General features: G+C 37.8%; 1 long non-coding RNA gene across 1 annotated transcript; it reads left to right on the forward strand.

Moving 5' to 3' along the window:
- The first annotated feature begins 276 nt into the window (after positions 1–276).
- LOC137063682 (uncharacterized) lies at positions 277–20,879 on the forward strand. Its single transcript, XR_010901418.1, has 5 exons — positions 277–410; positions 7,127–7,265; positions 9,872–9,965; positions 19,475–19,596; positions 20,753–20,879. It is a non-coding gene; the product is annotated as an uncharacterized lncRNA (long non-coding RNA).
- Positions 20,880–22,746: the final 1,867 nt, after the last annotated feature.

Genomic DNA, 22,746 nt, shown 5'->3' on the forward strand with positions numbered 1-22,746 from the left:
TGTGTGTGTGTGTGTGTGTGTGTGTGTGTGTGTGTGTGTGTGTGTGTGTGTGTATTTGTAGTGGTGTCAGCGGACTGGGCAGTGTATAAAAGCATTATGAAAGACCAAACCAGAGCCTCAGGCAGTTCTACGCCACCCCGCTCCAGCTCACAATTTACAGTAAGATATATTAGATACTTGTCATTTAACTGATGCTTTTATTAGCTAAAGAATATAATTTCCGCCTCACTACTATAACAAAATGGAACTGCAAAAGTAATTAATGTTTTCACACAGGTTTCCCGCACACGCCTTTATGGGACAAATGGATTAGTGCCGCCCCAAACTCACACCAATGGTCGAATCAATTTGGCTAGTTCGGTTGTGAGGTTCTGAAACCACCACAAATCCACAGTGTTTATAAGTCTCAGGTAGAGTCAACCTATATAGCTTATAGATATTCATTAAGCTGGTATGTTGAATACAATGTTAGTATTTTAAAGTTTCCTGCTGTTTCACAAATTTTTTTAAGTGTGTGCTCACACATCACACGTAATAAATTCTCTATTCTAAGTACAGTACATGTAAAGGAAAGGGTTTGGTTCAGGAGAAGTTACGCTCAATCAAAAGCTTCACAGAAAGAAATGTTGACTCCTTACTCAAAAAAAAAAAAAAATCACTTAGAATAAGAAATTTACAGTGGAAGTAAATGTCACAAGGCGGTGTGCAGTTTAAATCCACAAAGAGAATTGCTTGATGCAGAATGACAATGAAAGAGACTTATTAATAAACACCAAGAACAAGAAACACTCTACACAATAACATAGACGACAATGAAGAACTGAGGGCTTAAATGCACAAAAGGAATGATTCACGGAACAAGAAACAGGTGCGTAGTCAATCAGAAACCATGGAAACAAATGATAACTGCAAAAATAATGCAAACTAAATTAAACAGAACATTACGATGAAACTATAAATCTACATGACATTGTGACAGTAAATGGGGCCAATTCACCTCTCTCAACTTAAACACTATATGTAGAATTAACTAATAATATTGTTTGCATAATAATTTGTCTTTGTTAAATCATAATGTCCATAACGTAAATGTTACTAACCCACAATGTAAAAAAAATATTGTGCGAAGTAAGTAACCTGGTTTCCTTAAAATGTTGTGTTAATTGAAATAATTTTTTTTAGTTGATACAATGAAGGAAATTGGTTTAATAAATAGAAAATCTAAATATTAATATATCTGAACCACATACATGTGATAAAAACATGTTTTACTTTAATAAAACATGGTAAATCATAAATAAAACACACAATTACCCAATATGCTTACAAAATATTTCAATAATATTTTAATAAAGGTTGTCAATTCCCTAAAATGTTCATTGTATTGTATTAACTCAATTTTTTTATTTCAATGAACTTTAAATTTTTTTTTTTACAGTGCAGTAACCTTTGCATGTCCATATGATGAGCTCAGCAGATCATTTTTAATGTCTGAATATTACCACAAAAATGGTGAATCAGACATATTACACTACCTTTCAGAAGTTTAGGTTTGGTAAGATTTTGTGATATTTTTCAAAGAAATATCAAGACTGCATTTATTTGATCTAAAATACTGTAAAACATTTTTTTTTTTTTTTAAAGTTCATTAAAAGACAGAACAGACATTAAAAGTTCTATTGTAAGATATTACGATTTAAAACAACAGTTTAATCCATTTTAAAATGTGATGTCAATGTTTAATTTACAGCTGCAATGTATCCGGTCTTAAGTGTCACACAAAAACTAAAAGTAATGCATTACTTTACTAGTTACTTGAAAAAAGTAATCTGCTTACGTAACAAGTTACTTGTAATGCATTCCAATGCTGGTTAATATACACTTACTGTATTTTTGATCAAATAAATGGTCTCATAAACATTACAAAAACCCCAAACTTTTGCACAGTGTATATTGCCTTCCTACCGCTGTAAACTGTCTGCGAAGACAGCATTTTTAATTTTTGGGACCTAGCCAAAGAGAGCATGAGAATGAGTAGGAGGAACCAGGGAGTTCCCAGAAACAGCTGAAACACATTTGGCATCATGCTTTTGGCTTAATAATTAACATTTCTGTACTAGCTAAACATGAGGTCTAGTCTGCGAGCAGTGAGTGCGCATGTTAACAACTTGAAAAAAGAGCTATGAAACCCTAAATTAGACTGATTAAGTCACCCTGCAAACATAGATCAAACTAAATACTGCAAAGGGCAAAGCATTTGTTACAGGAGCACATGCTGGTCTGAAACTGACGTATGAACAGATTACACCCAGATGCTGTGAACTTACACTGACTCAACACACACACAACAGCAGAAAGAAAAAACAGGGCTGCAACAGGAAAAGGGGCGTCTCAGCTGAAGGCAGGGGTTCAGTAAGGTGGGATGCGACTGTAGGTAGCTCTGGTAAGATGAGACGGTTGGAATCACACAGGAAGAGTGAAGCCTGACCTTTAAAGAAATGGATTCAATATAATTTAGGCTTATTCTACTGCTTTTGTTGCATAAAGTCAATTATCACAATAACTCGTTCCTAAAATAAATAAATACAAATTCACATTTATAGTAAATGAATACACTCTTCACTAGTTCACACTTACATCAAATTAAATAGAGTAAAGATTATGCGTATTTGGCGTGCTGTCCTGGGGAGGGCTCCGGGCTCGGAATTTGCCCCGAACCCAGAGTACCCCCCCGTCATAGAGATACTCTAGAACTGGACTGGAGTATATTATAGATTGTGTTGACATCTAATAAGAGTTTGTTAGAATCAAGTGAGAAGATGGGGTGGTGGAGGGATGCTAAAATGAAAATGGTCAACGAAAGAAGGTAAATTTGCTGTATATATACACCCCTCTTATCGTTGATTAGCTTGATGTGCTCCACTGGTGTTTAATTAGGTTTAATTATCTGAGCGTGCTCCACTTGTGTTTAGTTAGGTTTAATTATCTGCACGTGCTCCTCCCGAAATTTTGTTAATAAAAACTTCACTAAAAATACTGGGTTGTTTTAACCCAATGTTGGGTCAAATATGGACTAACCCAGCAATTGGGCTGTTTTAACCCAGTGATTGGGTTGTTTTAATCCTGTGGTTGGGTTAAATATTTGCTTAAGACAACCCAATCACTGGGTTAAAACAACCCAACCCAACATTGGGTTGTTTTTTACTCAGAATTTTTTAGAGTGTACGAATACATACAAAGAGAAAAAGAATAGATATTTGTATAAACACACACACAAAAAATAAAAATAAATATTAAAAGTGACATTAAAGTAATTTATAATGTTACAAAAGGTTTCAAATAAATGCTGTTCTTCTAAGTAACTCAATTAGTTACTTTTTAAATAGGGTTTAACGCAATGTTGTTACGAGTAACATTCCCCAACATTGGTTTTCAGTGTCACGTGATCCTTCAGAAATCATTCTAATATGCTGATTTGGTGCCCAGGAAACATTTCTTATTATTATCAATGTTGAAAAAAGTTGTGCTGCTTAGTATATTTATGCAACTTTTTTTTTTCTTACCAAAATAGCAACATTAATTTGAAATAGTAATGTTAAATGTCAGTACTTTTTTAAAATCAATTGAATGCACATTTGCTGGATTTCTTTCATGAAGAAACAACAAACTGTTAGAATGTAAGTGTGTGTGTGAGCTCACTTTAATTTTTCTTGGATCACTTGACATGATGTTTTGGTGCATTCAAGTTTCCTTGAAATATCTTCTCACAAAATGCTGCCTTGTAGTGTTGAGCACAGGCAAGCAGCCCCTCTTTTTCCAATTCGTCACCCTCCCATTTCCCTTTTACCACAATCACAGGTCGAACTGTGAAAGTGGCTTAACATGGCCCAATCTATAACATTACTAAAAGTTCTGTGTTGAAATGCACCGCATACTCTCATGACGTGTGCTGTAGTCTTGTTTGAACCTGCGTGTCACTCTCTCCCTCGACCAAACTCAAATCCATCCTGACATATTGTTTTGAATCACTACTTTCCTCTCCGTGGTCTCCGCGAGAGAGTGGACTCACGGTCCAAACCCTTTATTAAAGCCATTTCTGCACAACAACCTACATGCACTGCAATTATTCATAAACCATCATTCAAACCGCCAGCAATCTTTTGAGCTCCATCATGTAAGCGGACTGATTGTGGCTGAATAGGCATTTGTGAGGTGTGTGTTTAAGTCTATTTTATCTCCTACCCCCTACCATTTGACTGCACTAATGCAGAAGAGGGGTGACCGCACACGCATTCGCGCCCCACGGAATGTCCAGTGGAGGTTGTGGAAATTGTAATAATTTGTTGTATTGATCCCTTTTTGCCACGGCAGCCAGTTCCCATTGTGGCCGAGCAGAAATAGACACTTCATCGATTCTCTCTTTATAGCCAGACTTCCAGGCTTGGGAACGAGGCTCCCTGCTGCCGCGGATCCCATTGTCTCCCATGCAGAGAAATTTGAATGACCTCTGATAAAACCATCTTCACGCCGGCCCCCTCTGTGCTAAGGAAAGCTCTGCCTTAATCCAACTTCTCAGCCACGCCAGGCCGCTGCCGCGTTCTCTGATTTAAGATTAGTGCCCGCTACCTGGTGGGCTCGCGAGGGGTGTCATTACGGCTGATTTAAGATGCCACGGTTACAGTGGGACCGAAGATTGATGTCAGAAAGCTTTGTGCGAATGACAGTATTTGAAACCGTTCTCAAGTTTCATGCTAATGTTGCTGAATGAGAGTCATTATGTGTTACTGTGAGAATGGAGATTTGATCTGGATCAGAATAACAGACCTTAGAGCACAAGAACTTTCTGGGAAAAGATGTATGAGTCATTCTGCATATTCGGATATGCTGATGCTTTGGCCATGTGTTGGTATAAGGTTTCAAAACTTGAAAGAAGATATTATAGGTCGGAGATATGGAGTAGTGGTTCATGTTGAGCCTTGGTGCTCTCATGGGGATGGATCTTTGTCTCTGGCTTGTGCCCTTTTCTTATCTCATTTTCCAATTATTTCCTCTGCCTATTTGCCTATATACAAATACCAAATTATTATTCTTATAATGTTTTTTTTTTTTTTTTTTTTTATTCACAATTTCTACCCATTACAATATTTTAGAGCTTGGCAATAGAAAGGTAAATTATTATTCATAAAAATGCCAAATGTCCTGCCAATGCAAAATGCCAAATGTCCTGGCCAAATTCCCTTGATTGGCCCTTACCAATCATGGCCTCCTAATAATCCCCATCCACTCTATTGGCTCTATCACCCTCTCTCCTCTCCACCTATCACTGGTGTGTGGTGAGCGCACTGGTGCCGTTGTACTGTGGCTGCCGTCGCATCATCCAGGTGGATGCTGCACACTGGTGGTGGTTGAGGATAGACCCCTGACATGAGTGTGAAGCGCTTTGGGTGTACAGTAGTACATTTGAAAGCGCTATATAAATGCCTCATTCATTCATTCAAAATGCCCATGGAGTTTCACAATTTTATTCATTTACATGCCTTTTATAGGTCTTGAAATAACACTTTTTAAAGGGGTGATAATGGTACATGCACTTTTACAAATTGATTGTACAGAAATGTGTGTTGGCAGTGACTGTACACAACCATCCTATAATTATAAAAATCCATCCAGTGTTTAAAAAAAAAAAATCTCCTTATGTTTTCCCTTGTCTCAAATCAAGCCGTCCGACCGTGTGACGTCGGTCGGACGCCCCTCCCACGATTGTTACCTGACAGCAGCGTTTCTCCTCAGACCCGCCCTGAGCGAGCTCATCAGTCTGCTATTGTTGATACGCTGGAGCAGAATGGCGTCTAAGAGATTGCGGCGTTCTGTTGGTGTAAAAACGAACACAGCAGTCATTCTGATGTTCCTAAATCCAGTTTTTGTAGATGGTTTATAACAGTGTTTGTTACTGTAAAAAAATAATTGTGTCGTAACAGTTATGACACTGCATAGATAACGTTACGCATCACTGACAAGCCTACATTTACAGATAAAAAGTTTTTATTGGCATTAGCTGTAAACATCAATCTGTCAATGAACTAACGTATACATCAGTAAACACATAGCATCCGTATCTCACTACGCTAACATACAAAAAACTGCCATAACATACAAAGATAGCTCAAAGTTACATTAGCTTAACCATCCATTCAGAAATGTCCGGTTCGAGCCTTAATTGTCAGATTTCGTTGGAGCTGTCATCTTGTTCTGGGTCCAACTTTGGTTCAAATTAATACAGTTGCACAGATGTGTCCTCAGAGAATCCCGTTGAAATTTTTTCTCCAAAATATACCCTCAACTGTTGTCAAGGCTACACTCCATGTTTGTTGTGTCAAACCGCTCCACAGAACAGCGGGGCGGGGTGAGCAAAGCTCATTATCATTTAAAGTCACAGGCACTGAAATGGCTTCCTGAAAACAGAGCTGTTTTTCATCAGGTAAAATGAGTGTTTTCTTATAATACTACTGAGAACTTTTAATTAAAGTATATTACAAAGTTTTCATGTAGAATCTAAAGAATCACATTATCAAAACCAATCAGGCATTATAAGACCCCTTTATATGCCAGCAAAAATGGCATTATATGATCCCTTTAAAGGGGGAACTTTCCCTTGAGGTAATATATAAAAGGTCATCGTAATATAAGAATATCATGAAAGTTTCAGAGCTGATAACTACCTTGTTAGTCAAAGAAATGTTTTCATTGACAGCTGGCTCATCAAACGATCGATCTGCGAATGTTCTTATCTGTGTCGTCAGAGAGTAGTAACGAAACATCGCCTCATGACCAATGCCTAATTATGTAGCCCCGCCCTCCAACTCACACAACATTATAATTAACATAGTTCTACGTGGAGCGAAACCGGATTGAACTTCCAAGCAATAAAGCCTATATGGCATGTTTAAAACTGAAGTAAATTTATTAATATTTTGTCTTATTTGAAATGCTTACAATCTATGTGTTTTTAATATTCTAAATTGAAAAGATCTTTCCAGTATTTCACAGATTTTATCATTTTGTCTCTTTTCTTTTATTATTACCATGGCTAATAGTTCATTAAAACTAAGAAGGGTTGATATTGCAGTTGCAGGGGCTGTTAGTGTGCAATGCTGCCGGTGGAACAAGAAAACGCAGATCTCTGACTTTCAGAGCGCTCCAGGTAAAACCATCTAACTCCCCGCTTCTAGAAAGCTCTAGCAGAAAGAGACGAAGCCAAAGAGCAGGTGAGAACGACACGCGCACACACACACACACACACACACACACACACACACACACACACACACACACACACACACACACACACACACACACACACACACACACACACACACACACACACACACACACACACACACACACACACACACACACACACACACACACACACACACACACACACACACACACACACACACACAGCCTCTGTTCGCTTACACTCTGCAAGTGTGACGCCCCAAACATTCATAAAGGCCAGCGAAGTCTGTTCCTACACTTCTCACTCACAGCCTTAAAGGTCAGCTATGTCCAACTCCCAGCTTTTACGGATCACACACACACCTACCAACATACACATGCAAGCACGTTAGCCATGGGGCCGTGACCATGGCTTGTTTGTTTATTTATTCATGCTCTTGAAGGCCCTGTCAGCAGGCCGGTTCTCCTCGGCAGGAGGTGAACTAGAGGATTTGCAATGTTCTCGGCTCTGATTAGCGAGGAATGTCATGTGACAGCACACGGATTATCTTGTTCTGGTATGAGAGGACTAAATGTGGAAAGGTACTTTAGAGTCTTAATTCCAACATGTAATATTTCATAATGTCGTACATGTGGGTCTCAGATTGGATAACTGTTGTCAGGTAGGCGCTTCACAAAGCCTGAGACTTCATTAATCCAGGTCTCTGCAAGTTCCTTTGAAATCATTTAAATTCCCTTCAACTCCTTCTGTCTTTTTCGTGGTTAGAAACTTCCAGTGATAAATAATGAATGCTCCTCTCTTTCTTTTTCTCCCTCCCTTTCTTTTCTTTGAGGTGTGAGGTAAGCTAAATACACCAGTGGGTTCACAAAGGTAAAGCTTGAGGTAGCTTAACCATGACTGGGAGAGATCGGGATCATTTTTATGTGTCGTTTGATCTGTGATGGACCCTGCATACGCTCGCTAATTACGGCAGGCTGAGACAGTGTCATATCGACCACCCAGTGCTCTCATCACCTCTGTAAGAGAGACAGAGAGTGAGCTAGAGCCGAAAGAGAGAGATAGTTATAATCAGCTACCTCACACCTTCACTTCACACATCTCACACAGCAACGCTCTCTCGTTTGGGAAAAACATATTTATTTACCTCATTGCCTTTGTTTGCTTGAAGGGAAACCATTCTGTGCCTCCAAACTCACACACCGAGGCCTGTTGTAATAACACCATATGCGTATAACACCATGTAAGCTATATACTTTTTTTTGGCAACCATATTAACAGGTAACAAATCACAATGCTACGTAGTATCATCTCTCACAATAGGTGTAAATTCATATAAAAATATAAGAGTTAGTTCACCCCAAAAATTACTAATTTTTGTGTCCTCGTTACATTCCAAAACTTCTTTCTTTCTTTTCTTCAGTCAAAAAGAATTTGACTAAACTGTAGAAAATAATATTTTTTTAAAATAAGTTACCTGGTTGCCCTAAAATTTTTAGATAATTGAAATTAAAAATTTGAGTTAATACAATGAACATTGAGAATCGACAACCTTTATTAAATTATTATTAAAAGATTTTGTAAGCATATTGGCTAATTGTGTGCGTTTTAGTTGTGAAGAAGCAGTGAAACATGGTTTAGATACAATATTTTGAGTTTCTATTTATTAAACCAATTTCCTTCGTTGTATCAAGTAAAACAATGTATTCCAATAAACTCAAAATTTTAAGGCAACAAGGGTACTTACTTTTTTAAGTTAAACCAACTTTTTTTTTTTTTTTTTTGACAGTGTATCATTAAATGAACAAAAATGAAAGTCAATGTATTGTTTTGGACCCAATGACCGTCATTATACAAACAAAAGCAGTTTTAAATAATTTAACAGGATTCATAGCATGTATGCAGCACTAGCCTAGCAACGATAGAGTTGCAACATTGACCCTATTTTTAAGGGAAAATATAGAGAAAAGGGACTGGTAGTTTAATCATCAACATGATCTTTAACCATATTTGAAAAGCCAACTACTTAACTATATTAACAGGATTCATAGCATGGAGGTAGCATTAGCCTTAAATAGAATCTCAGAACTGAGCTTTATTTGAGAAGAATATATCTGGAAATATATTTTCACAACATAGGCTTTAAGAAGTAACTAAATGAATGAACGCACATTATTTAAAACATGCTAGTTCCACTTGCTGCAACAGGCACACAAACACTTTCTATTCAGTAAATTTGATTTGATTTAACCAGGTTATACAACCCGATCTCATGAATATAATGAGGTGGCGATATCATACAAATCTACAATGTGATTTGTATGGAATCATAGGAAGACAAAAGTAAGCATAAAGTAATCACAACCATCAGTGTAGTGAAAGGAGATGCCACAGAAACATACATACGAGTTTGAACAAATTTATATGAAATGAGCATGTTTACAGATTCATATTCTGCTTTTCAGTTCAGTTCAATGTAGATTAATTACCACTTCGACGTAAATGTGATGCAAATTGTATTTCACAATTATCAAGTAATAATTCTAAATAATGCAATGCCATTTTCTACATCATGTCTGATTTTAAGTGAAGACTTAATGTAGTAACCCATAAATCTCTTTCTTTTCTTTTTAGTGCCCCAGACATGCCTACTGTTCGGGTTACGCGACATTGCTGCTTGCATGTTTCCTGTGTGTGCGGTGTGAAACAGGCCCAATTGCTGTCAAAAGTAAGGTTTTAAATATTCATCATTAATGCCAAAGCAGCTCTGGATTAAGTGCTTGTAGATTTAGCAGCAGTAGTGATGCCCACCGCAGACAGGCTCGTTGAATTTATTCAATCCATTTGCTTCCTCTTTTATTTCAAGCAATCCATAGCTGTGTTTATTTTAGGTAAAATTGCCACCTACATTGCAAACGAATCACGTCAACCAACCCTTAAAAAAGATGAAGCATCTCCGGTTATGCGATCAAAGCTTTTAAATAGTAAAAACAGCAGCTGGCTTTGTCGGCAGCCCAGATAAATCTATATTACAAATTGCTTTTGTGAGAACTGGATGAGCAGCCGATTTTTTTGTATTGAACTTTTGTCCTATTCAGTGACCACAGTGGGAAAAGGATACTGATCCGCCAGCAGGATCAATACAGACCCGGAATGCTCTCCAGCTCTCATTCTTCAGCACACACACGTTTCATGGGAATACTTTAAACACACAGAAGGGTGAGGTGGGCAGGTGGTTCACCAGACAGTGTCGAGTGCCCTCTCTCACTCTCATTGTGCGAGTACATGTGCATTTTTTTGGTCCCGTTCATCCGTCACGCAAGCGGCTGCTGGGATAATGCACATCATTTTAAACACAATCATCTCCATTCGTGTTGCGGTTCACGTGAGTCGCCTCATTACATGTAATAGCTTGATGAGATGTGTGTATGGATTCATAACATTAAAATGTCAAAAGAATTTTAAAGAGTCCATTTCTCGCCCTCTTTCGCTCCTGTGTGAAATGAAGCAGTTTGTGTGACCGTCTCTCTCTCTTTCTCTCTCTCTCTCTCTTATTCTGTCTGTTGCTCTGATGGCATCATTACTCCTAAGTGCCCACCCTGGCGCATCAGCTGTCAAATTAGCACGCTGCGTTTTAATGATTCACCTCATCTACCAAATAAAGCGTACCCATTGGCTCATTATTGATCTTCATTTACCCTGATTGGTCCCACTCGCTGGAATGGTACCGATTAAAAATCCTTTGGAAACGCACAGTCGACTGAGAGATGATGGGTGAAAGCAGGCGTGGGGTGGGGGGTGGGGGTGGGGGGATAGAGAGGCACTGGCTAAATGCAAACATGATTGGCATGTTCCTGGTTTGTGCGGCGGTGTCACAGGTCGCAGTGCCGTGTTTCCGTGTCCTTCAGGCCTCTATTACTGAGCCGAATGCAGCAGGCTTATGGCCATCATAAAACTACAGTCCCTCACCGTAATGGCCATTGACATTATCAGCACAGTCATTATACACACTCACAGTAAAGTCACTTCCAGACAACAGCAACTGCCAATTTGGATAATTTGACTAATTTAAAAGCTTTTAAATGAGGCTGACTGTGCTATTGAGGTTTAATTAACTAATCGCATTATTTAGATGTGGTTTCCACCTTTTTATGTTAGAATTGATGTAGTTTTTGAAGTGCACCTATGCATCATTTCGTCAAGAAAAAAATCATGCACTACCTGCTTCGTAATAATGCTGATTTAATGTCGCATGCACTAAATGCAACCTCAGCAGAATGATTTTTTTTAATGTAAGCGTGCATTTTCTGCAATATTGCTCATCTAATGGCGGAAAGGATGAGACACTTTTCTGCTTTCCTCAGACACTTTAATTAGCGGCTCCCATTAAAGGTAATACACATTTACCATAAATGAGCCCGCCATCCGCATCAAGTAAATGCGTTCCTCTTCACCATCCGATGATTTCCAAATGAGATTCTGGAGGAAGGAAAAGAATAAGGGTGAGACAAATAGGTGAAGATTTGTAATCGCAAGTATGAAGTTTGAAAATAATATTCTCGTTTTTTCCTTTTCCCCAATGTGTTTTCCAAATTCATTTATATTAATGTCACAAATCTCTCAAGATGAGGGCAGATGTTCTCCCACCCACGTTGCACCTGTGGGGCCGGTGTTTTAATTTAGCCTGACTTCACTGCAATAAACTTTTATATCATTCTTTTATTAGGTGTTAATATTAGACTGCCTCTCGGCCTGCTACGGCTTTATCGAATGACTTTAATAAGCACTGCAGGCCTTTTTGGACTAGCAAAGTGCAACACTTAGCTTTTGCGATTTCTACATGTATGCTAACTTTCTTTTTGCTGTTGGTGTTTAACTGGCAGATGCTTTAAATACGGGTTGCCTATCCAGGGTTCACATTGCAATAACTTACTGAAGAACATTTGCCGTTCATCTTATTAGATCTTTATTTTTGTGCTCTGTTGCTAGGAAGAATATCAAATCCCTGTTTCTGCCGGTAACTTAAAGTATTTATGTTGTACAATCATGAACTAATGAGCCCAATTACTGTTGTTTCTCTATTCCAGGGCATTTTGGTCACTAGATTTTTCTGACTGAAAAAAGCAGAATTTACTGATAGATAGATAGACCATAGCTCATCCAGAGTGTTGGGTCTTGCGTCTCTCAACTTTCTCTTCACAATATCCCACAGATTCTCTATGGGGTTCAGGTCAGGAGAGTTGGCAGGCCAATTGAGCACAGTAATACTATGGTCAGTAAACCATTTACCAGTGGTTTTGGCACTGTGAGCAGGTGCCAGGTTGTGCTGAAAAATGAAATTTTCATCTCCATAAAGCTTTTCAGCAGATGGAAGCATGAAGTGCTCCAATATCTCCTGATAGCTAGCTGCATTGACCCTGCCCTTGATAAAACACAGTGGACCAACACCAGCAGCTGACATGGCACCCCAGACCATCACTGACTGTGGGTACTTGACACTGGACTTCAGGCATTTTGGCATTTCCTTCTCCCCAGTCTTACTCCAGACTCTGGCACCTTAATTTCCTCTGGCACCTTAACACGTGCACGGTGGCTCTGGATGTTTCTACTCCAGACTCAGTCCACTGCTTCCGCAGGTCCCCCAAGGTCTGGAATCGGTCCTTCTCCACAATCTTCCTCAGGGTCCGGTCACCTCTTCTCGTTGTGCAGCGTTTTTTTTGCCACACTTTTTCCTTCCCACAGACTACCCACTGAGGTGCCTTGATACAGCACTCTGGGAACAGCCTATTCATTCAGAAATTTCTTTCTGTGTCTTACCCTCTCGCTTGAGGGTGTCAATGATGGCCTTCTGGACAGGGTCAGGTCGGCAGTCTTACCTATGATTGCGGTTTTGAGTAATGAACCAGGCTGAGAGTTTTTAAAAGCCTCAGGAATCTTTTGCAGGTGTTTAGAGTTAATTAGTTGATTCAGATGATTAGGTTAATAGCTTGTTTAGAGAACCTTTTCATGATATGCTAATTTTTTGAGATAGGAATTTTGGGTTTTCATGAGCTGTATGCCAAAATCATCAGTATTAAAACAATAAAAGACCTGAAATATTTCAGTTGGTGTGCAATGAATCTAAAATATATGAAAGTTTAATTTTTATCATTACATTATGGCAAATAATGAACTTTTAACACATATGCTAATTTTTGAGAAGGATATATATATATATATATATATATATATATATATATATATATATATATATATATATATATATATATATATATATATATATATATATATATATATATATATATATATATATATATATAAATAAAAAAATCCTACAAATTCCTACCCCTTTTAGGTATCATATCTTAAGCCCACTGGAAACACAGGCAGAGCCGTCTGTGTCTCCTAATCTGTGACGAGTTTCTCTATTCTCTTCTGGGTAAGTAACAATTTGTAAAAACAATAAACACTTGTTTTCTTCCAGCTTCTGATATGAAAGCAGGAAGCAATTTTCAGCTTAAAATAATAATTCTGTGCTGCAAGCGCAACACTTTTGGCTCTTCTTCATTTTCAGTTTTATATATCGAGTTCAGTATTAATTTACTATCAACATATTTCATTCCAAAGACAACCTCTGTCCTCGGTCCATAATACACATTGTCCTGTCAGTGCAGACTATAAATGGGCTGTAGATAATTGCAGGGGGTTTCTCTAATAGCGGTCAGGGTGAGCAGAGACGAGGCCCTGTCTGATGTAGGCACGGTGCCTGGTTCATGAGTTCTCTTTGTTCCTGTGTGAGTGTTTTTCTATGGGGCATTAAACTTGTCTGTCCCCCAGCCTGGCAATATGAAGCCAACCTGCCAGAGGATTATTATGGCTGGAGAAATGGTCAAGCTTGATGAATCCAAAGGAAATTGGCTTTGAAACAGCCTCATCTGCTTGGGTCAAAGCCATTACTTGCTATATCTTCTAAGTGGATTTTGAGTGTTGCAGAATTAGTTCAGAATTACCTCCACTGGACAGACATTTTGCCGCCTGCTTTTGTGAAGCCTCAGCCAAACGATGGCCATTTGGCTGTAATTGCAGAAGTGATATTTTAATTATCCGGACACTCTTACGTGTATATTTTCCGTGGCCTTCTCTATGTCAGTGTGTCAGAGTGTGTGCTTTATGGTTGACTGCGAGAGCAATATCTGAAGAAAAATTAATTTTCCTCCCTGTAGGGCTGATGCTAGGCCTGTTCATGAGTGTTTCTTTGTTAGCAATACATTAGCACCGTAACATATTTTGACACTTAGACCACACTTTTTTTTCAGATGCATTGCATCAGTGATATGTCGAATCAATGTCGAAGCTTGTGGTGTCTAGATGGCAGACCATGATGTGTAATATTTTATATTTATTTCATATATTTATTATTTTTAATGCATATGATTTATGAAGGTTCATGACACGGCAGACCTGGCTTAATGGCTGCTGATTCAAACTTAGCTTTTAAATATAATTATTCTTTTTTTAAGTTTTATAAGTTTTTACTGTATTTTTTCACTGGCATATAAGTGTTATTTTTTTGGGAATGTGCATTTTTTGCCTTTTGAGCATGCAGCTCTGCAACTGGCACCATATAATTATATTTATAAATATGATTTAATTTTAAACACTTACACTCTAAAAAATGCTGGATTAAAAAAACAACCCAAGTTGGGTTGAAAATGGACAAACCCAGAAATTGGGCTGTTTGAATGGGTCCATTCACACACTGTAAAAAAAAAAAGTTAGTTTTTGTTGGTTTAACATAAAAAAGTAAGTAACCTGGTTGCCTTAAAATTTTGAGTTTATTGAAATAAAAAAATTGAGTTGATACAATGAAGGAAATATGTTTAATAAATAGAAACTCAAACTATTATTGTATCTGAACCACATAAAGAATGTGATAAATCATGAAAATAGCACTATTTGGTATGTTTCACTGCGTCATCAGAAATAAAACACACACAATTACCCAATATGCTTACAAAATCTTGTAATAATATTTTAATAAAGGTTGTCGAATCTCAAAAAATGTTCATTGTATTAACTCAAAATTTTAATTTCAATGAACTCAAAATTTTAAGGCAACCTGGTAACTTTTTTTCTAAATAATTTTTTACAGTGCAGGGTTCGAACAACCCAATTTCTGGGTTTGTCCATTTTCAACCCAACTTAGGTTGTTTTTAACCCAGCATTTTTTAGTGTGTATACAACAATAATTGCTTTTGGCTGTTATTGAGTGCCTTTGCAGGCATTCCTACTGTGACATCAGTTTGGTCTTAATGAACATTGCCTTTATAACAGTCATCATTTTAATATGTCAAAGCAGTGAGGGTTTTATGTGAGGAAAAGCACTTTCTGCCCCATCTTAAAACTGGATAACAAAGTGCGGTTTGTCCCCTATACCTGGTTGCATCCAGTCTGTGGCTCCCTGCTGATCCTACAACACGACAAAAGCATACACACACCTCATTATCTCTGGGTAAGTTGTCAGGCAGGAAAACCCTATTGTATGTGCTGTTTTTGTGCATTGCATAAGCTCCTGCACTTGCATCCTTAACTCTGTGTGTCTGTACAGTAGCTATGTGTGCAGGAGCCTACAGTTTCCAGCCTGTCAGGTGAGCTAGAAGAGCTGCCGAACATGTAAAGAGGTCTGTGGCAGGAGTATACTTAGTTGTAGTGGTTATAATGATATATTGACGTCTGTTTTAGTTTTTAGTTTCCATTTACCTCGGTAACGTAGTTGAGACACATTTAACTCATCAGATTCAGAAGACATCCAGTAGTCTCAGCCTCAGACATCCCGGACGTCATGGACCGGTGGCTGAACGTCTGATGCATATGGCACACTGTAAGGGTTCTTCCATAACATTTTCAGGAGACATTCATAGAGCCATTAAAGTGTTGTTTATTGAAGGGAAACAACAATAATGTACTGGTCACACAAAATAAACAAAATAAATGACTGCGGAAAAACAGCAAACTGAGTTCTGGGTCTCATATGTTCTCTTCAGGGATCCCTCACCAGAACCTACCAGCCATAAACAAATGATGTCCTTATTACAATCCTGACCAAACCATTTTGTTATTAAAGGGTTAGTCCACCCAAAAATGAACGTCATTAATGACTCACCCTAATGTCGTTCCACAGCAGTAAGACCTCCGTTCATCTACGGAACACAGTTTAAGATATTTTATATTTAGTCCAAGAGCTTTTCTGTTCCTTCATGAAAGTGAATGCACACTATACTGTCCATGTCCAGAAAGGGAATAAAAACATCATCAAAGTACATGCGACATCAGTTAGTTAATTCAAACGGTTATGAATCAGCAGATGGATTCATGATTCGGATCGCGTGTCAAACTGCTGAAATCACGTGAAATTGGTGATCCTAATCATGAATCAATTTGCTGATTCATAACCGTTTGAATCTTTATTTGAGGACTGAAAACGAACCAGGAAGAGAAGACAATGCTGCATAAATTCGTAGTTTTTGTTATTTTTGGACCAAAATGTATTTTTGATGGTTCAAGAAATTCTAATTAACTAACTGATGTCACATATGGACTACTTTGATGATGTTTTTATTACCTTTTCGGACATGGACATTATAGTGTGCATAACCTTTCATGAAGGAACAGAAAAGCTCTGGAACGACATTAGGGTGAGTCATTAATGACATCAATTTCATTTTTGGGTGAACTAACCCTTTAAAGGGATCTCACAAACATCTCAATTCCAATTGCATTACATATTGAAAAATTATTTACACAAATAAACTCCAAATACAGCAATAATAATACATTTAAACACAAAGTTATAAAAAGAGTATACATATTCAAATTAACAAATGACTCAAACACATATCCAAAACCCTACATTTCCCATAATTTCCATCAAAAGATCGCAAAGACTTCAGGAAATGCCATGTCTTTTTGATATATGACCTTCGTTCCATACTGCAGTGATGGATCCCGGTGGAACCATGGGTAAGAAACATAATCATTCAAACAAAATTAAATAAATAAAAATGTAAAACTCATATCTTTTTCTAGTTGCGATTTAATTTATTCACAAGCGTGCATTAATTATTGGCGCTGTAGCTCTTGGCTCTCTAATGCGCGCATGAAGAGACAACGTAGCACCTCTAGTACAACTGTTTAGGTAAATAATTTTAAAGAAAACAAAATACATAGAAATTGATAAGACAAAGAAAAAATAATCACACAAATATCAAGTTATCCTACAAAAATAAATAAAAATAAGACAACCATAATCATTCAGATTAAATATTGATGTGCGGCCTTAGCCATCACATCTGGAAAAACTTTCAAAGTTGTCAGCACCAAAGCTATAAGTTGTGAAATCAAGCATATATCCTTCTTAATGTTTTTTTTAGTTAGCGTACATTCTAGCATAGCATACAGCTACCCGATTAGCTTAGTTTATACACAACGGTTGCACTAAAAGCCCTAGCCTGCTTTAATGTTTATACAATTAAAACAAATCCTGTTGTATTTATTTTGTGCACCTGTTGTGTATATTATTGTTTTTTTTTAAAATTTTATTATTTACATTATTGGTACATTACTATGTTATGATTTTGTATTGGTATTACTACTTAGAAACATCGCGATAACAGCTTTTGATCAGGCATTTAAAACAGCTACCACGTTGGGTCCTTAGTGGACACTATTTCACAGGGGGGCTGGATTTCTCATGACACCGGTCTGTTATTGCAGGGACATCATCATTAAATTTTCACGCCTCTAAACATGACGCAGAACAAAACAAATTGTGATTGGATGCGTTACATGTCAGTCAAATTTCCTCTTGGGCGGTCCTTTACCAATGATAGCTACGGTGGAGTTCAGACTACGCAAGACTAGTCATCCAGTGGCTTGGTCCATCAAAGAGTGACCTTCCAGACTGATGATTGAAAATGACAGAAGTAATGGAAAGACAATTGGAGACGAGTAATTGTTGCAATTAAGTTCAGACATAAGCTGGAGGATTTGTTCATTTCTACCATTTGTTGTATCATTGTCATCAACTGAATCACTCTTATCTCATTTATTTATTTATTGCTTTTTAAGTCTCTTACATCTCACTTTCCTTCCAGTCTGATGAGTCATTTTGAAACTAAATGAATAGTTTATTCAACAAGGTTGCATTAAAGACATTTTACAATTTCAATTTCAAATTTGAACTTTATATTTATCTAAACATCCTGAAAAAAAGAAATGATAATATTATAGTCTCTACAAAAAGCTGGTTTAAACATTGGTAATATTAAGAAATGTTTCTTAAATTATTCTTAAAATTCAGCTTTGCCATCAGGAATAAATTACATTTAAAAATAGAAAACAGTTATTTTAAATTATAGCGATATTTAACAATATTAATGTTTTTTACTAGCCTAAAAATCTAGACGCACCCTAGCGGCAGCAAATTTAATCTGCCCGCAAGTGTCGTCTAGCATATACTCAATTCCCTTCTGAGCTGTAGTCCCCTAACTTTTGCCGGGCCAATCACATCGTGTATAGAGTCAGTGGGCGGGGCCATAATGACAACAGCCGAATTGCGTTTGCGTGCTTCTAGTAAACACAGAAACTGGCGAACGTCGGTCTTTCGAATCAGCTTTGACCACGACTCTGGAAGACTTGGAGTTAAGCTTTTCTCTGAGAAAAGAACAAAGAGCGGCACTGAAGTCATTCTTAAAAAGGGAAGATGTGTTCGGAGTTTTGCCGACCGGATACGGTGAAAGTTTAATCTGTCAACAAGCTCTGTTTCACCTTCGTTGCTCTGGTTGGTGGTAGCGCTATCCTATCGCGTGCAGAGGGAGTTTGAAAGACAACCGTTAATCCCGCCCCTCAGATTGAGCTGTCAATGGTGAGTTTCCAGACCAAACATCTTGATGTGGGTCTGGCTTGTCAGGCTAGTTTTTTACTGTATTTTTGGTCAAACAAATGCAGCTTTTGTGAGCATAGGAGACTTCATTCAAAAACATTTACAAAGTCTAAACTTTTGAACAGTTGTGTACAAGCTCATGTACTGTGTTTGTAGCAAATTAATAATACAAAAACAACAATAGAAATAATTTTTTTTTTAAAATTCAAGTAAAAGTGTGAATTAGTGTAACGAGAAGTATTTGTGAGAGAATGGTCAAAAGTTTTATTTTCACCGTTTTGTTCTTTATTTCCCAGCATGCAACTGGGCTTTGTGAATGCAAGGTCATGGTTGAGAGCAGAAGTCCTGAACTGAACTAAACACCAGGAGAACTCCAAGCCAATCTGCACCTTCAGTTGCATCTCTTCTCCATGCAAAGGTACAAGTGCCCTTCTTTTGTCCTTGTCCTCCTCCTCCTCAGTTTTCACATGTTACTTCTTCAGCTATAGACAGACATTTATTGTGTGTTGTCTTCATTCAGAGGTTTAAAGGTCACCTCACAGTAATCTTCTAACATTGTTCTTCCTCTGTTTGCATACAACTGTTTCATTCAGGGCGTTTATGTACAGTACAGCTAACAGTGTCCAGCATAAGAAATAAATGCATTCTGAGTCAAGTTAGTCCAATAAAGACAATCGAAGTTTAAATCGAGTTGAAATGACACAAAAGGCCCGACGAACGCACAACAGTCGTGAAGGCCGAGCGCACGCTTTCACCCTATTGTAGTGCAACGCAGAATGGGGTTGGATGCGCCTCCTCCCCCTTCCCTTTGCAATCACGCATCAGCTTTTACTGAGGTCTATTTACCATCCGCTCCTGATTGAAAACACTCATCCTCTCTGATTGAAAAAGGCCACACATATCAAGACGGAAGGACATGCCATTCCCGAGAGCTGATTGGCTGTGAGGAAGAGCCCTACAGCTCGCTCTCGTGAAGGGCATTTTGGACTTGCGGTATAGGGGCTCGCTTAATTACTTTACCCAGCCCTGTTTTAAAGTATCTCTCGTCCTGTGTCTCCATCCCGCCAATTATTCATCACTGAAGTGCCGTTACTAAGGCATTAGGTGGTCGCCATGAAAATTGTTGCTGGTACTGGAGCAATTAACGAATCCATTAGTGTTATCTGCAAGGAATCGCATGCTCTCTGCCCACTCTTAGTTTTTAAAATGTAACTGTGCCGGTGCCACGAGGACACGCACACACTCACGTAAATAAGGGCAAGTCTTGTTCCATCACGTTTGCTACTTGTCAAACTGGTATGTTTAATTCAGCAGAGTGTCATTCTAAATATACATATTTAACTAATTCATCATCCGCATAGCCTTTTAATTAGTGGAATAGATCAATGTTTAATGCTCTCTTTAACAATACATGGCTGCAGTATTTTAATTCATGTCATAACTATGTTGATGATGCGTCCCCATGCATGCTGGAGCCTGAGGCCTCTTATTTCAGCCTTTTGTATACGATGAAATATTTAAATGCTGAACATAACGCATATGTCTAATAGTTTGTTATTTTTTATCTTTATTAGCAGAGCATCACTTACACGAGCAGTTGCAACTTGATGGTTAGAAAGTCAGACTGGTAACCCCATGGTTGCTGGTTCGATTCTCAGTACAGGCCGGAAATGACTGAGGTCCCCTTTCACCTAACCCCCAATCGCTCCCCGGTATGTGTGTGTGTGTCTGTTCACTGCTCCTAATGTGTGTGCACTAACATGGATGGGTTAAATGCAGAGGACAAATTCAGAGTATGGGTTACTTCACATGTCACTTTCACTTTCGTAATTGTATACTTTGTCAAAACTGCATAACTTGTCGCATTTCTCTTTCAAACTTGTAGAAGGTCACATGGTAATAACGTAATCATAAACTCACTGCTTTTTCAGAGGAGACACTTTCCTAAAGTTCCGCGAGTGATCTACTGATAACACGCAAATTAAAAAAGAACACAGATGCAATCTAACAAGAGCAAAGTAAATTAGCGTCTGGTTTAAGACATGCTTTTTTTGGGGCATTAAATAAGGGTGCAAATACCAGTAAATTGACAAGACATCACCTTCCTTACATGCTCTCTTCAAATATATGTTGTGTCTGAAAGGGAAGCTCTTGCAATGCATATGCAATAAGGTCATCCTTAAAAACAACCCTGTCCACAACTTTTCAGTGCTATTTTTTCATTGTGTTTGGTTAGTTAGTCCTGACAAAAAAGGGTTCACTGTTAGTAAATCTGGCCCTATGTTTTGCAACCAATTTCCCATAGGTATTTTTAAAAAAAAAGTATTTGTTCAAGCGTCATAAGCCATGAACCAAGTCAACCTGCTACTACGTGAATGAAAACATTATAAACTTTGATTTTAAGCAAAACATTTTTGAAAATCAGACAAAAAGTGTACTTAACGGCTTTAGGGAAGGGCAAGAAATATAATTCCATGACGCTTTGGGAACAGCATAATTAAATAAAATTATATACACATATATATTTAAATTTTTACTTCCAGAACCTGACTGTTGCACGTTATTATTATTATTATTATTATTATTATTATTATTATTATTATTATTATTATTATTATTATTATTATTATTATTATTATTATTATTATTATTATCATAGATATATTTACGTACTAATTCTATTTACCAAAACTATTTTAAGATTGAATTCATTATTAGAGGGAGACTTTACACTTGTCTGTATAACCAACTCATTATAGTTATCCCATAATGGTAACAAATTTTACTTGCTTGTGCCCATAAGTGTCCAACTAGCAACTCCATTGCAACATCTAATCAACCACTCACAAACCTTAGCAACCACAAAGCAATGCCCTGGCAACCATCCAGAACATAGCACTCAGAGATTTGCACAGGCAAGTGGCACTCACAAACTTTTTTTTTTTGTGTGTGTGTGTGGAAAATTTACAAACCTTGTTAATATTACTAATACATTTAGTAGATCATGCTTTCCACGTGCACTCTGTTTATTCACCTTTGGTTAAGATTCCAGGAAGTGATCATTCACCAGAGACGTCCAAATTCTGCACGCATGCACACATTCATCTCCAGCCTGTCTCTCTTTTTTTTCTTTCTCCACTCTTTCCATCTCTATCTGTATGTTTTGGATTAGAATAATTCTTTAACCCGTATCTCTGGTGAATGTGGAATCCTCCCCATTTTTGAGCTTGCGGTGTCAATAGCTGCTGTTTAATCCCTGATCCCCGAGCACCAGAGGTTGACACATGATACAACCGAATTGTCTTTATTTCAGTGGCGGAGTGACATCCCTTCCATTCTATTTGCCTCTCTCTAATCCATGCAGATGTGAAACCATTCAGTCTGAGGTAAAGAAAATTGACACAAATCACTTTTGGATCCGCGTGTATGTGTGTGTCGCAGGGGGAGAGCAAGGAGGGGGATATACAAGACAGCTTGCATCTGCATTGTCAGCACTGGTTTTTCAGTGCAAAAAGAGGTTTAATATGCAAAAAGGCAGTGATGGGTGAATGTGTATGGGTGAGAGAGA

This window comes from Pseudorasbora parva, chromosome 24 (assembly GCF_024679245.1).
Source record: "Pseudorasbora parva isolate DD20220531a chromosome 24, ASM2467924v1, whole genome shotgun sequence".
In the NCBI taxonomy this organism is placed as follows: domain Eukaryota; kingdom Metazoa; phylum Chordata; class Actinopteri; order Cypriniformes; family Gobionidae; genus Pseudorasbora; species Pseudorasbora parva.